This window comes from Zosterops lateralis, assembly GCF_965231275.1.
Source record: "Zosterops lateralis genome assembly, chromosome: Z".
NCBI lineage: Eukaryota > Metazoa > Chordata > Aves > Passeriformes > Zosteropidae > Zosterops > Zosterops lateralis.
In genome coordinates this window covers 24,030,527-24,045,241 of record NC_139800.1, presented here as the reverse complement: position 1 = coordinate 24,045,241, position 14,715 = coordinate 24,030,527, and the positions used below count along the sequence as shown (strand labels likewise).

Here is a 14,715-nt window from a genome sequence, read left to right as displayed (position 1 = left end):
AGAATTTTTCAGATTCTGAACTAGATCTACCAGCCCTGCCAATATCACAGGGAGGTATTGTTTAGGATTTAAGGGAATTATTCTTCTTCTACAAACTGCTGGGCTGGTTCCCCTTCCTCCCTACAGAGCTAAGAAACTAATTTGCATGATGTTGAAAAAGAGAAATCTTTTCTGATGTTTTCTCTTTGAATGCTTTATATGTAGAGCTGTGTTAATTCCCTCCATGATGGTGATTATTCTGAAATCTGAGTGAATAACTGTGTCTACGTATTTACATTTCAATATTTTATTAAATGATCACTCAAGTGATCATATCCACTCAGTACAACAGGAGCCAACTATGTGGCCCCTTCAAGACTAGGAGAGGCAAAATCACAGGAGGCTGCCTTTAGGACAAAGTCGAACCAGGAAAGTGCATAACCAGTCATGAGCCAGTTATGTTATTCCAGCCTTGGAGTGAAAACAAAGCCAACCTTCCTACGTTAGCACAGTTGAAGTATGAAACTGCTGGCTTTTGGGTCTGGCACAATTTTAGCCATGCTGTTGCTAATCCAGACAAAGGAGAAATAGCAGAAAGGAATGTGAAAACATTTTTGTTTCCCTGTTTTAATTTTTTTTTTCCATTGACAGCTTGCTGTGCTGCTGTTCTATTTTGGTGTGGTCACATCTACAGATGAGAGTCATTTGTATCAGTATACATTTTAAAATCCCTAAATACTCATTTCTCCTAATGTCTTCCAGGTCAACAAGAAGAACTGTGCCTGTCCTTAGCAGGGATGGACTAGTTTGGTGAGTTATTTTATGCTTTCAAAGCGGTGTGTGCATTGTGAATGTCATTACATAGACTGTATGCTTGATCATACAAAATAGGAAATAGTGACCGGAGCTAAACTGAAAAGCTAGCCCTATAACTTCAAAGGAAAGAAGAAAAGGAAAATAAAGTTACCTTCAGAGCAGCTTTTGTACCTGCACACACTAAGGTTAATCAAATCTTATGCTTCTGAGTATATGGCTGATGAGCTTGTGTCTGCAAGCACTTCCCCTTATTTGCCATTCTACTCTTAGCTGCAGAAAGAACAAAGTTCATGTTAGTTCTAGGATATTTTTTGACATTTTTTTCCCTCATTCACTTGCCACAGAAACTTTGAAAACTTCTGGCTGTACTGAGAAGCACCCTATACAGAACAGCTCTGTTCTGACAGAGAGGATAGGAAGCCTGAAAGCTTTGATATGTATAAGAAAACAAAATTATTTTGCCTTTATTACTGTAAAGTGACTGCTTTCTCATGAAGCTTTATAACTGAGAATGTATTATACTTCCATGAACCCTTGAGATAGAGAATTCTTTTCTCTCCTGCATGGAGGTATCTTTGAATAATTATATAAATCATAGAGAGACTAAATAGAGGCTAGTGTCATGTGTTCTGATTTGTTTTGGTTTGGTTTTTAGCCTTCATAATTAAGTAGCAATGTCCAGGGGAAAAAAATCAAGACTTTCCTTCCTTCTGTCTTTCTCTCGTTCTTGTTTCCTTGGGAGATCCTCTTCATCCTGTTAATCTTCAAAATCCTGTGTCAACCTACCTATTAATTTTGACATTCAGCTATTTATCTCTCCCTTTCCCTTTCCCTTTCCCTTTCCCTTTCCCTTTCCCTTTCCCTTTCCCTTTCCCCTCCCCTCTCCTCCCCTCCCCTCCCCTCCCCTCCTCTTTTGTTATTTTGACTTGTAGATTTGAAGAGGCACTGACTTTATCCATTCAGTACAGCTCTATCAACTTCATTACCATTCTGGCCATTTACTCTTGGTGAAGAGTTTGCCAAGGGGCCTGTAAGAATTTATGATGTCAAGGTCATGTAATTACAGACATTTATAATTTCATGAAGAGTTTAAGGCACAGGTAATTTGCAAGGTAATTATTAGGGATTTAAACACCTGTGTGCATGCCTGGCCTCACCAACTGTCGAAGCACATACCTGTACTATCCATAACATCAAAAAGCACCAGTGCCCAGGCACGATGTGTGGAGAGCACTTCTTCCACTCTCCCTCTCATCCTGTGACCTGGGTCCCGCCTATTTCAGGTGATGAGGGTTTTGAGTGATTTTGCAAAGTGGATTTTTCATTAAAAACACTGATATCAAATGGAAGCCTGGATTGTTACATAACCTTAAAAATGAAATGGGCAAAACTCTGACCTTGAATCGAGGGTATGGGGAAAGTGGGTTCACGTGTCAGAGAGGACATTAGGCTGTGTGTATTTCATGGCTGCAGATATCAAACAATCTAGAAATGTATGGATTGGCAATTATTCTGCCCTGATGATCTTGGGAAAGCTAAACATATTTTGTCTTCTGAAGACCACTGTGAGAAATAGAAGGGGAAGCTTTAGGTGAGATAATTTTTTCATACCTCAGATTAAGCATCTTGAAGAGAGAAAGTTTACCTAATGCCCGACTCTTGTCATAAGCTTCCTATCTGCTTAATAAAAGCAGCAATGTATTTTTTTCCTTGAAAAGGCCAAATCTGACTGAATTGACAGGGAATTTTGGTCAAAGGATTTTTGGATAAGTATCTTACACTTTTCTCTTCAAAGCATCTAAATTGCCTGTAGCCAAAAGTGACTTCCTATAATTAGAGAGGTCTGGTATCTGATAGATGTGTTATCATCCTACACAACTAAAATATTATTAGTAATATAATAATAATTATCTACATATTTCTTGATGAAGCAGTCAGTAAAAAACAACCAACCAAACAAAACCAAAACTGAAAAAAATTTGAAAACCAAAACCAAACCAAAGCCAAAACCTTATAACAAACCTTCCTTGGAAAGAAAAAAGGAAAATCTTAAAATTATGAAGAAAAGTGAATGAAAGAAAGTTACTCAGATTGCAACATATCTGACCTTCTTGGCCTGACCTTAATACTTCAACAAGAAAAAAAAAAAAAAAAAAAAAAGGATAATAGGGTTTTTTCTAGTCATAGATTGCCATGATTTCATAGGTTTAGTCTTATACCTTGTGGAAGAGGAAATAACTATTGCTTCTAACTTTTATGAAGCAGTATAGAGAACATTTTTAGTTCATTTCCTTAGTAAAAATGTCACTTGTCATTTTCCATATTATAGACAATAGATTTATTTAGAATAAAGAACAGTCCTTAGTTACATTACATTTCTACTGTTTCATATGTTTACATTTTTATTGCAGGGAAGATAGCAGCAGTTCACTTTCAATGTATGTGTCTGCTTGCAATATTTTTTAAGCCACCAGAAAGAAGATGAAATTTGGTGGAGCATAAACATTTATTTTTATATTATACCAGATTTTCAGAATATCTTTATATATTTACTTATAATGTTTATTGGCACTCTAATGCTAATTTAATCTCTTTGAAAAAAATGTGTCATCAGGCTTGTAATGAATGATAGATTGGAAAATAGGGAATTGATAATGTTTTGTCATTTCAATGTGGTCTGAAATTCAAGTTTAGATCTACACTTAGGAATTATTTATATCCTCTTATGTCATATCAATTTAAATAATATTCCACTCATCGAAGCATAAAGAATAATGTTAATATTAAAATTTCTATTTAAAATTTGCTAATTGCACATGAAGGGGTTATATCTGCTGCATTCAGGGTTTTTAAATTTAATTTTATTGTATTAGAAAATCTATGAGGTTAAATCTGCAGAAATTATTGCTTTTAAATGTTGTATAATAAGAATCTTGCTGCTGTTATGAGGACTGAATAATGTTCCTTCATCTCAAATAAGCCTTGTTAAAGCTACAGTTCTGGAACTGCCAGGATTTAATATTATATTTGGGACTGATCCAGCTCAGCTTTACTCATGTGAGTAGCTCTACCTCCTCTGAAGAAATCTGTGCCTGAGCAAGGGTTACTGGAGATCCCTCTGCAAAGTTATTGATCTAGGAAGTCTGGGGATGGAGAAGAAGTAGGGATGAGTATGTAATTTCCACCAATCCAGGCATTGGCCTCCAAAATTAATATCTCCAAGTAGTCTGTTTTAGAGACAAAGGGCCAAATGAAAAAACTGAACCCTGTGACAAAGTATTAAAGGACACTGAAGACTTGTTTTGACCCATCTCGACACTCCTGAATCGGGTGGTCAGGAAAGGTGAGGACTTGGTAGCTCCACACAGACAGGAGATTCCTCTGCCCTCCAAGAACTCTTAGCCCCTGTTCAGTCGAGCTGAGGGCCAAAATCAGGAAACCACATTGTTCATAAGAGTTTTCCTGATCAGACTCTACAGGGGAAGTCAACAAAAGTAGTTTTATTCCCTGGGAAAGAAAATTATTAAGTAAATATGAGTCTATTGACTGCTGAAGTCGTGTGGAAAACACTCATTGACTTCACCCTGAACAGGAAACAGCTCAATATGACTGTAAAAGTTAGGGACTTAAGTAAGTGACACTTTGCCTGTTGTAATGCCAAAAAACAAATCAAGTTATCTTGCTTGCTGCTCTAAGCACAGATACTAAGCTTGATTCTCTTCTCACTTTCGTACAGTGACATCATTCTGGAGGAAAATTCTTGATGACAACAGGATTAAATCATGAGAAAATTGATGAGAGAGCGAACCAGTCCAATTTGTCTATTCCTGATATTTTGAAATTGCTGAAGTTTTAAAGTTTCAGATTCACATTGGTCAGGTCTCTGTCTTCTGACAACATATGCTTTTAATTTTAACCCTAGAATAATCTAAACAGTTCAATATTTCATTTTAATTAATCATCAAAATATTAGGATTCCTATCCTAATATCCTAGATTTCCTGAGTTTGATCCTTTTGTCTTGGAATCTTCCCAGGACAACCTACCACCACATTAGATCAGTTTTATGTCCTAACTGGTACCGTGAAGAAAAACAGTAATCAGTTAGGTTGTCAATTAACAGACAAACAATTCTCCAGTATCCAGGGAGCTTTTCTTACAACATGAAGTGAGAACTTTTCTACAATCTCCAGACAATATCTATATTTCTGTGTATCCACACATATATGTATGTGCACACACACACACACACATACACCCAAAGCTACATTTAATTTAATGCTTTCCTTAATGTTATTGCAATTATTTCCCTCCAATCTTTAGTGCTGCTCTGGAAGGAATGCTACTGAGCTCAGATGATGACACTGATAGCTGAGAGGCATTCGTTTTGTAGTGGCTAATTAAGCATATGATGGCCACGTAAAGGATTGGTTCTATCAGCACACACTCACCATCAAGAGCCTGTCCCCTGCAGGCTTAAGAAGACGATGTTAAATGATCACCTGTCCCAAACACTAAATGACAGTTTCAAGGTAGCAAATGAAGCCTGGGGTTATTGACACATAAACTTGATTCTTAGCTCTGCAATCAAAGGAAGAAAACAGTTGAGGAAAATCACCTTCTGAAAGCTTGGAGACCTCCAAACAGAATTCTGTGTTGCCCCTTTTTATGTGTTTTCCAGAGATGCTCCTTGGGAGGAATTCTCATTTCAATGAATGTTCAGGCTATGCAAATCTTGAGCTCACAGCTGACACCCCATGCAAGCCCCGCCTGCCCTCCTCTAGGGATGAATTACCCCTCCGGTACAAATTACACATGCACACCAGATGGGGTGAATTGAATGCTCTAACTAGAAACAGAGGGAGAGTGATCTTGTGTTTAATATGAAGGTCAGGGACTCAAGAGACTTTGTTCCTGGCTCTGCCCCAGACCTTGTATAACTTTGGGTGACTTGTTTAATCGTTCTGCCTTGGTTCTTCTCATCTATAAGATGGGAATGGTAATACTGTACTATGTTGTCAGGGTGTTACAAAAATAAATGACTGCTGGTAAGATGTACTGCAATCTATGGCTGAATGAGAACACAGGCCATTTGTTACTGATAATAATAATTTGGGACAGGAATTTGAACTTTCTTATGTCTTCTAAAAATATATGTATTCAGGCTCATAAGTCTAATTTTAGAGGTGCTTTGGAATAATTTCTCTTTAAGAGTCTGAAATGACAGAAAATGAAATTGTGAGAATATACAAAAAAATACTCGGGGATTAGCTTTAAAAATGTGGGTAGGGTAAGAAAGAGAGGAGAATTGTTTTATTGTACTCAAGGTTATTTTTCTTTTCAAACAATAAAAAACAAACAAACAAAACCAAAACCAACAAAACAAATCCAAACAAACAAAAAACCCCAACTCCAAAAAACCAACCAAACAAACAAAAAAACCCCCTAAACCAAGGAAGAAATTACCTCACCTTCTGGAATATCATTTGTTCATTTGTTGCCTTTTGAAATCTATATCATGTGTAGCTCAATTTCAAAAAGAAATAACCTACACATCAAATAATGATATTATACACACACACAGACACACATAGCCTTTTTGAGGAGAATGTCTCAGCAAAGGGTTTAACTGTTCTGGCATATTTATGTTATATTTTGTTTCTAGAGAGGCCCATCAGCCACATTTTTTACTGTTTTTCTTCCCTTGCCTGTTCCCAGACTGCTTCTGTTGTTAGGAAATTTAAAACCTAAAAATATCGCTTTGCCCCAATGGAAAAAAATGAACAGATTTACTAAATTATAATGGTTGAATTCTATATAATGTTATCGATGAATGACAGCTCTCTAAACATCTCTGTGGATTACAGTGCCACTTTGCCATTATATAGGATCTCTACATCAGAGGATCTCAAAGCATTTTCTGGAAAGTAATTAATTAATTAACCCTAACCATCCTGTTTTGTCTCTGCTGGAGTCAAAGGAAAAAAAAAAAAATCACTGATTTCAATGGCAGCTGGAGGTCAGGCTGTATGATTATTACTCCTGTAATTTGTCCACTGCCAGCTCTCTCCAGAACAAAAAGGCAACACAGCTCTCTCTTTCATAGACTCCACTGTCTAAAAGCCTTATCCAGGTAACTTCCTGCATACTGATCTGCTCCTGAATTCAGTCAGACACCTCTCAGGGAGGTTTAGCAGGATCTGGCCCTGCATAATCAAATGCCCTCTCCGATTTGTTCTTGTTGGTAAAGTTTCAAATATCAAATATTCTGATATAAATTCTCGCCTGGATTGAGAAGTGATTTATTCTAATGGAATGATATCAAGGCCCCCTTTTGTTCCTCCCCCCGTACACCTAGGAAAGAAAGGACATCCTTTTTCTCCCTCAATGAGCCTGCAAATCACTATTCCCCCTGGAGTCTGAATATCTATTCAAAAAAAGTAGCTAACTCAGAATCTGTTCTCATCTTCTCGTTCCTATAATTAAAGTTTTAAATCCTCAACTGTAGAGGTCAAATAGCACATGTAGAACATTTTCACTCCAGCTTACTCACTGTCAGCATAGGGCTAAATCCTTAAGTTTTTATGCAATCAATGTAGTTGACAGAATTTTTCCTAGAGTTAGGACCATATTGAGCCTATTGCTATTTTTCAGATCAGTAAACTAAGGCACAAGATGAGTATGGATAGGCACAGACATCTGCTTGTGGCATAAGAATGAACAGTCCAGGATGTCAAACCTTGGGTTTCAAATTATAAACCTAAAGTGTTGCTAACCTGATATGTGCAAAGGTAAAATAAATGACTCTGTGGCAGCAGAAAAAAAATAAAGAAATTGAGTGAAGAGGCCTGGGTTTACTTTGTTGATTCTGCCAAAGATTTTTGATCCTGATGTACTCAGTTACTTGCCGAGTGCTTTAGATTCTCAGTATGCAGCAGCATAAAAAAGTAGATCTCCATAACTCCTTACTGAAGATTGTTTCTTCAAGGAAAAATGAGCAGAATTCCATTTATATGCATGTTCACATACGTATATATATACATATTTGTATGGCCTCAGAGAGAACTGGAATATATGCGAATTTACATGCTTGGGTTAGTTCAACAAATTGTGTCCCATTCATGCCTGCCCAGGTATGCAGCCTGAAGATTATGAGTCTACCATGTGGCTGGGAGCAGGAAGGGTTCATGTGTAAAACTGCTCCTACACTCACCACCAGCCAGTCAACCCTTTGCATCTTCTACCTGTCACTTCTTTTGACTCTATAATGCAAAAAAGTATTTTATTCTGTATATTTGCAGCAGAAAGAGAGGCACAGGGAACACAGGGATCTATCATGTGCTGTAAACTGCAGACAAAAGGAAAGGACTGAAATAGAAGGCATTTTGAACTTGGCTATCAGTATAAATGGAATATGTCACGGTTTGGCCACTCTCAATTATCATTTTCCTGTTTAAACACAGAAGCTAAAAAATGGAGAATCCTAAGCAAACCAGATTAAAACTTTTAGATCGAACCATCCACACCACCTCAAATCTCGACTAATGGTGACCCAAGAATATTTAACTATTGTTGACATAAATTGACTTGCCACTAAATGAAGTGTTTTGTTAGGTGATTTGTTGTGTGTTATTTTTGCCATGACCTGCACACTATTTCCTTGTCTACAGTAAAAATCTGACTTTCTGCTTGCACAGCCTTGTGGTGAGAACCAGATGCTGCACCTGTTGCACTATTATCATTAATTCTGCACCTAGTGAGAATAATCTGTTATTCCATGTTGAACCTCATATAATCAACCCAATGTCAATTTACTGCTTGTCTCTCTGGACCAGGAACCAGTTTTTTGGACTAAGCCTCTTCCTAAACATTTGCTGGGAGCATTGGTCCAATTTTTTTTCCTCTTGCCTTCATCTGACTACCTAAGGGTCCAGTTTAGGAATGACTGCTCTGTGGAGCCATCTGAGAGGAAAGCAAGCATCCTGGCTGATACTAGAAGTCTTAAGTGAGCATCACTGTCTTATTATGATTATGCTTGTAGTGAAGCTCTCCTGTGAGGAGATATATATATAACTTTATATATGAGGACGACAGGTGATTGCAGCAGGAGATAAAGACTACACAATATGCCATCACTTCAGCTGAGCAGTATGGGAGCAATTTAACCTTACTCATGTGAGAATGCAGGCTAATGCATTTTGAGATTTAGTTTCTTTTGCCCTTCCATTATAAGCAAATGTATATCAGCAGAAAACAGTAATTATTTAGCTAAATTATCATAAAAACAAAAAATGAAGAGGGAGGTGAGCAAGAGAGTTTTTCTCTTCTAGGTTAGGCATAGATGAAACAAAAATTACAGTGTCTGGAGAGTCCTGAGAAACAGGAACAGGCTCCAGCAATTGTTCTGGTTCTAACTTTCATATTTAAGTTTATTTGAGTGCAAAAATACAGGCAGGATTGTAGAGACAATCTAGTATTAAAAAAAAAAAAAACAAAAACAAAAAAAAAAAAACAACAACAACAAAAAAAAAAAACCAACACCGAACCCCAGGATTATCCAAAGTTTTACAAAAAAACCCAAAACAAAACCCCTCTTTTGCCAATTCAACTACTCTATTGGAAATCAGAACACAAATCTCTGAAAAATTAAAGCTTTTCAGTTTGCTGTTAAGTAAAATATGCAATACCAAAATTCATTATATACATCCCATTTTTTTTCAGCCAAGTTATAACACTTATGTTATACAAACAAGAGAATTTGTAAGAAGGAGTTTTCAGTCAATACAATCAATATCCATAAGAAGAATTTACTTTAGTCATAAATTTTATTTGGAATTCATATGGAATAATCTATTTATTTTCACACGGATGCACAAAAAAACCATCATAAACAGGACAATCCTGTCACTTTCTTGCTTTGTAATGCCCTTGGAAAGGGGGGTAAATTTTGACTCATTGCACACCAAAATAAGTACATTGTGCCATTTTCCATTTCTTCCTCCTCCAGAGCTCAGTTGTCGGCACTACTTACAAATGGCCAAAATAAATCTCAAAAGTTTCCCCATAAACAGAAGTCTCAGTTTCTACTACCTGCTTGAGTCCATTGATTAAGCTATTTTATAAGATAATAAAATAAAAATAAAAAACCCCACATACAAATAGAAAGCATCACTTGCCCTGAGGCATTCCAGTGCTTCACTCTCCTGCAGAAGTTCATAAGTCATAACTGGAGGTGCATAAAAGGTGTTGGGCTCAGGCTATGGCGAGATAAGCAAAGTCTGACTGGGGTGAGAGGTAGAGGGTGTGTGTGGCTCCATCCCAGGTGCATCTGCACAGCATAGGCAGACACAGAAGCACCTCACAGGCCATAGGGTGCACTGACTGCCCCCCAGCTTAGGCACAACAGCTCCCTTGTGACCTGCAGTCACAGCCTGGACTGGCCTCTCATTGTCCTTCAACTCTCTGGTGCATCCAATACATGGCAAGTCAGTGGAACCCATTGGGGACAGAATAGGTATTCACAAGCCTTTTAGAAAAGACAACAGAGTTGAATGAAAAGAGAAAAAAATCTCTTTTTGTTTTTTTTTAGTTACATTAAGAGCAGAGATCCTCACTGAAAAAGGTTGAATTGACCAGTGCTGAAACCATGATCTGTCCAATCACCTTGATCAGGGCTGCACAGGTATATCAGGGTTAACACTCAGGATATCAGCTAAAGCTGCTGCCCAAATTTTGTGTTAAATTTCCCTTGCTATAAGCAGAAGATAAATACCAAGGACTGCTTTATTTCTCATGCAAATCAACTTTTTTTTTTTTTAAGTGTCATTATCTTTCACGCTTTAGTCTGTAGTTAGTATATAATGTCCCAGTAACAGGAACATATGGCAAATGCCAACTATGACATAAGGACTTTTTATATATAAAAAAATTAAAAAAAAAAAAATCCTACTTCTCTGATGTATCAAAGCTCACATGGACAAACTAAAAAAAAAAAAAAAAAAAAAAAAAAAAAAGAAAAAATAAAAAAGAAAAAAGAAAATAAGAGCAGGCTAAACCAGCTAAATCAACTTGATTTATAGAGAGAGAGCAGGTCTAGACCCACTTCTTAAAAATAATTTCCTTACTTATCACAAAAAAACTTTATTTTTTCATTCAATGAAAGAGACATACTTATCTAGAGTATATCTATATTAATTTTAATTTTTTATGTATTAAAAAGTTTGGGTTTTTTTAAATTTAGTAAAACATGTTGGGAATTGAAAAATATATATGTTGTTTTAGATAAATGGCAATGTTCCTACTTAATCACTTTATTAATTTTGCTTCAGTTTTAATTACCAAAAAGTGTTCTTTCTTTCATATCATCAAGAATTGCAGGTCCTCACAAGTGTTTACAGCAAGTGAATGTTTCCTGCACAAAACTGGAACTGCAATACAGACAAATCCAGCAACTTGTCCAAGGTCATCTATGAAATGCAAACACTTTGTTTTCCCATTATCTGTTATGACTTTTGAATTGCTGTGAAAGCACAAAAAAGGAGATAGCCGAAGACAAATAATTTTTATTATTTGCAAAAGATGTGTGCATACGTCTGTGCTTTTATTATCACATAAACTAGTGTAATCGATAAGCTTAGGCATGTATTAGACCTCTGTTTAGTGCAAACTTTGGTATTTTATATTGTATTATCATAACTGATGACCTGAGCATAGAAGTACTGTTCTGTGTTTGTATTAGTTACTCTTCTACTGCATTAAGTATATGGTAATAGAAGGTAATGCTGTGACAAGTGTGTGACAAAAGATTTTTTTAATTTTTTTTCCTTGCTTTTAAACTTCCCTGAAAGAGTTTTCTCTGGTAACTTGCTTTACATTTTTAACATTATTATACTCCTATCTGACATGAGGACCACTAAGTAGTTCTGATCAAGTCTTGTTAGTTCTTTGACTCTACTTCTTTTTCAGTTGGATAAGAACTTTACCTTGATCAAACCTTGCCCACATTTACCATTCTCAGGGTGTAAACACTGTCAAGTCAGTGCAGCTCATCAGATAACTGAGCATCAGCTGAGATTCAGCTGTGTTCCATTTGCACATTATGACTCTGTAACAGACAAATCATCATGAAAATTATCTGAAAGCTGTTTCATTATCTCATCTGCACAAAGGATTTACAAAAGCAGAGACACAATATGTATTAACTTGCTAAACTTTGGTAGTTTCATTATTGGCCTGAGCCTACAAGTCTATCCAGCCCCGTTATACATACCATGCTTGCAGAAAAAACAGCTTCAAACATAGAAAAATGTACAAATAATTGACTGATAAAAGCTTACAGTGTCTTCATGTATAAGATTTTACTTAGATCATAAACAGGTAGTGGTCTTACCCTGTCTGAAATAGAGATTTATTGACTGTTGCACATCTGAACAAGTAAGGCCAAATGCTGTGGCTTTTATTCTTCTGCTCCAGGAAGCTACTTGTAAGGCTGATAAACACTTAACTATCCAAATCTGAAAAGACAGAGATTCTGAGCAGACTTAAAGACATACTTTTAGAAGTAAGTTTGTAAATTAAAGAGGTGAAGTTTACACAGCAATGTGATAGATAAATTGTCCAAGTTCCTTTTGAAATGAGCATTGAACTTCTTTTTTGGTACTTCTTTATACATGGCTTTTTTCTTGGAGTTTTGAAGGCTTGAAAGCTGCAGTGTTGCTGTTACTAGCAACTGACAAAATGGTCCATCATCTCCCTAAATCCCAATCATAATATTTTAGGATCCTCAGAAATTTATCCTGCTTTGATGAGTCATGCCATGGCCTCTATAAAAGAAAAATAAGGAAGAGAACCTAAAAGAAACAACAGTTTTTTACTGGACATGGAAAAATCTCATGGCTGTTGTTCAAATAATTCTGAAAATACACATGTACATTAGTTCTTTTTTAGAAACTGACAAGAAGAAGAAAACGCGATCCTTTCAATTAAGAATCTTTGCCTAGAATTCAGGAGACTTCGGCATTGGTGGCACAGGGAAAGGCAGGGGGAGTTTTATGGTCTGGAATCTTAATGGGTGATTCAGCAATAAAGAGTGAAGAATCAACAGATATTCCAAGGGGTCAAAAAACAGGAAGTTCAGGGAAGTTCAGGAAAGGAAAGGAAAAAGGAAAGGAAAAGAAAGAAGGAAAGGAAAGGGGCGGAAAGGGGCGGAAAGGAAAGGGGCGGAAAGGAGAAAGGAAAGGAGAAAGGAAAGGAGAAAGGAAAGGAGAAAGGAAAGGAGAAAGGAAAGGAGAAAGGAAAGCAGAAAGGAAAGGAGAAAGGAAAGGAGAAAGGAAAGGAGAAAGGAAAGGAGAAAGGAAAGGAGAAAGGAAAGGAGAAAGGAAAGGAGAAAGGAAAGGAGAAAGGAAAGGAGAAAGGAAAGGAGAAAGGAAAGGAGAAAGGAAAGGAGAAAGGAAAGGAGAAAGGAAAGGAGAAAGGAAAGGAGAAAGGAAAGGAGAAAGGAAAGGAGAAAGGAAAGGAGAAAGGAAAGGAGAAAGGAAAGGAAAGGAAAGGAAAGGAAAGGAAAGGAAAGGAAAGGAAAGGAAAGGAAAGGAAAGGAAAGGAAAGGAAAGGAAAGGAAAGGAAAGGAAAGGAAAGGAAAGGAAAGGAAAGGAAAGGAAAGGAAAGGAAAGGAAAGGAAAGGAAAGGAAAGGAAAGGAAAGGAAAGGAAAGGAAAGGAAAGGAAAGGAAAGGAAAGGAAAAGGGAGAAAGAGAGAAAGAGAGAAAGAGAAAGAAAGCGAGAAAGCAAGCAAGCAAGCAGGAGATGGTATCTTAGCAACAATGAGAGCTTCTACTATTGTACTTACAGAGATTCTTTTTTTGTGAAGCAGTAAAATTTTTTTTCATGTTTGAGGGCTCATTTGCTTCTGATGGACTTCCATCCAATATCACTTGGTCTGTTTATCCTGAACACGAGGAGACTGAAAGGAGACCTCACTGCAGCTACAGCTTCTTCACAGGGGGCAGGGATAACCACTGGGGTTGTCTCTGATGACCACTAACAGGACCCATGAGCAGTAACATGGACCCATGAAGCTGTGTCAGGGGAGATCAGGCTGGATATCGGGAGAAGGCTTTTCACTGAGTGCTGGGGACTGGAACAGCTCCTCAGGGAACGATCACAGCATCAGGCCTGACAGAGTTCAAAGACCATTGGGGTTGTCCTGGGCCAGGAGTTGGATTTTGATGGACATTGTGGATCCCTTCCAGTACAGGATATTCTATGAGTCCACTGTCAGATTATGTGATCAGAAAAATGTTCAAATAGTTGTATGAGAAAAGGAATAGGTTTAAAGTATTTAACCATTAAAGTTCACTAACTAATGTGGACAGCCACATCTTTTCTGTAATCTGTCAGAGTGTCATGCAATGACTTTCATCCTCCAAGTAAGTTTGACTTCATGTACACTTACAATTAAAATACTGGGCCAATATTATCTGCTTTACATAATTGACATAATTGAAGCTATTTTGATTTACACCAGAAAATGGGCCATTAAATCTCTGAGAAAATTTAAAAAAGGAAAAGGAATGATAAAATGGCCAAAATAAATTTATCTGTCTTTTAGAAGTTGTGGATGCTGAATGCCTGGTCAGATAGACTTTCTCTTGCATTGCTCTGGAGGAGCTGTGAGACTCTGCACCTGCTGCTTTGCCAACTTGTTTACTTGCAAAGATGTTTATGAAGGGATGTTAGTTTGAATGACCAATCACATCCAGTGGTATTGGAACAGTGCATAAAAAAGTTTTGCTTTCTAATAAACATTGTTATATGTCCTCCAAGAAGATTTGGAGACTTATATCGTTATTTGCCGTCCTGACTACTTAACGGTAAGAAGTGAAGAGCATTCCTATATTATTCATTCTGTTAAGTTATTAAATTAAA

General features: G+C 37.0%; 1 long non-coding RNA gene across 3 annotated transcripts; it reads left to right on the top strand.

The window, feature by feature from the left end:
• Positions 1–430: 430 nt before the first annotated feature.
• On the top strand, positions 431–12,938 carry LOC310922329. Of its 3 annotated transcripts, XR_014592402.1 has the most exons (4): positions 440–496; positions 742–789; positions 11,164–11,255; positions 12,741–12,938. It is a non-coding gene; the product is annotated as an uncharacterized lncRNA (long non-coding RNA). The 3 variants fall into 3 exon arrangements; XR_014592401.1 differs by lacking the exon at positions 11,164–11,255 and having other exon boundaries at positions 431–496; XR_014592403.1 differs by lacking the exons at positions 11,164–11,255; positions 12,741–12,938 and adding an exon at positions 10,384–10,441 and having other exon boundaries at positions 447–496.
• The last annotated feature ends 1,777 nt before the right edge of the window (positions 12,939–14,715 follow it).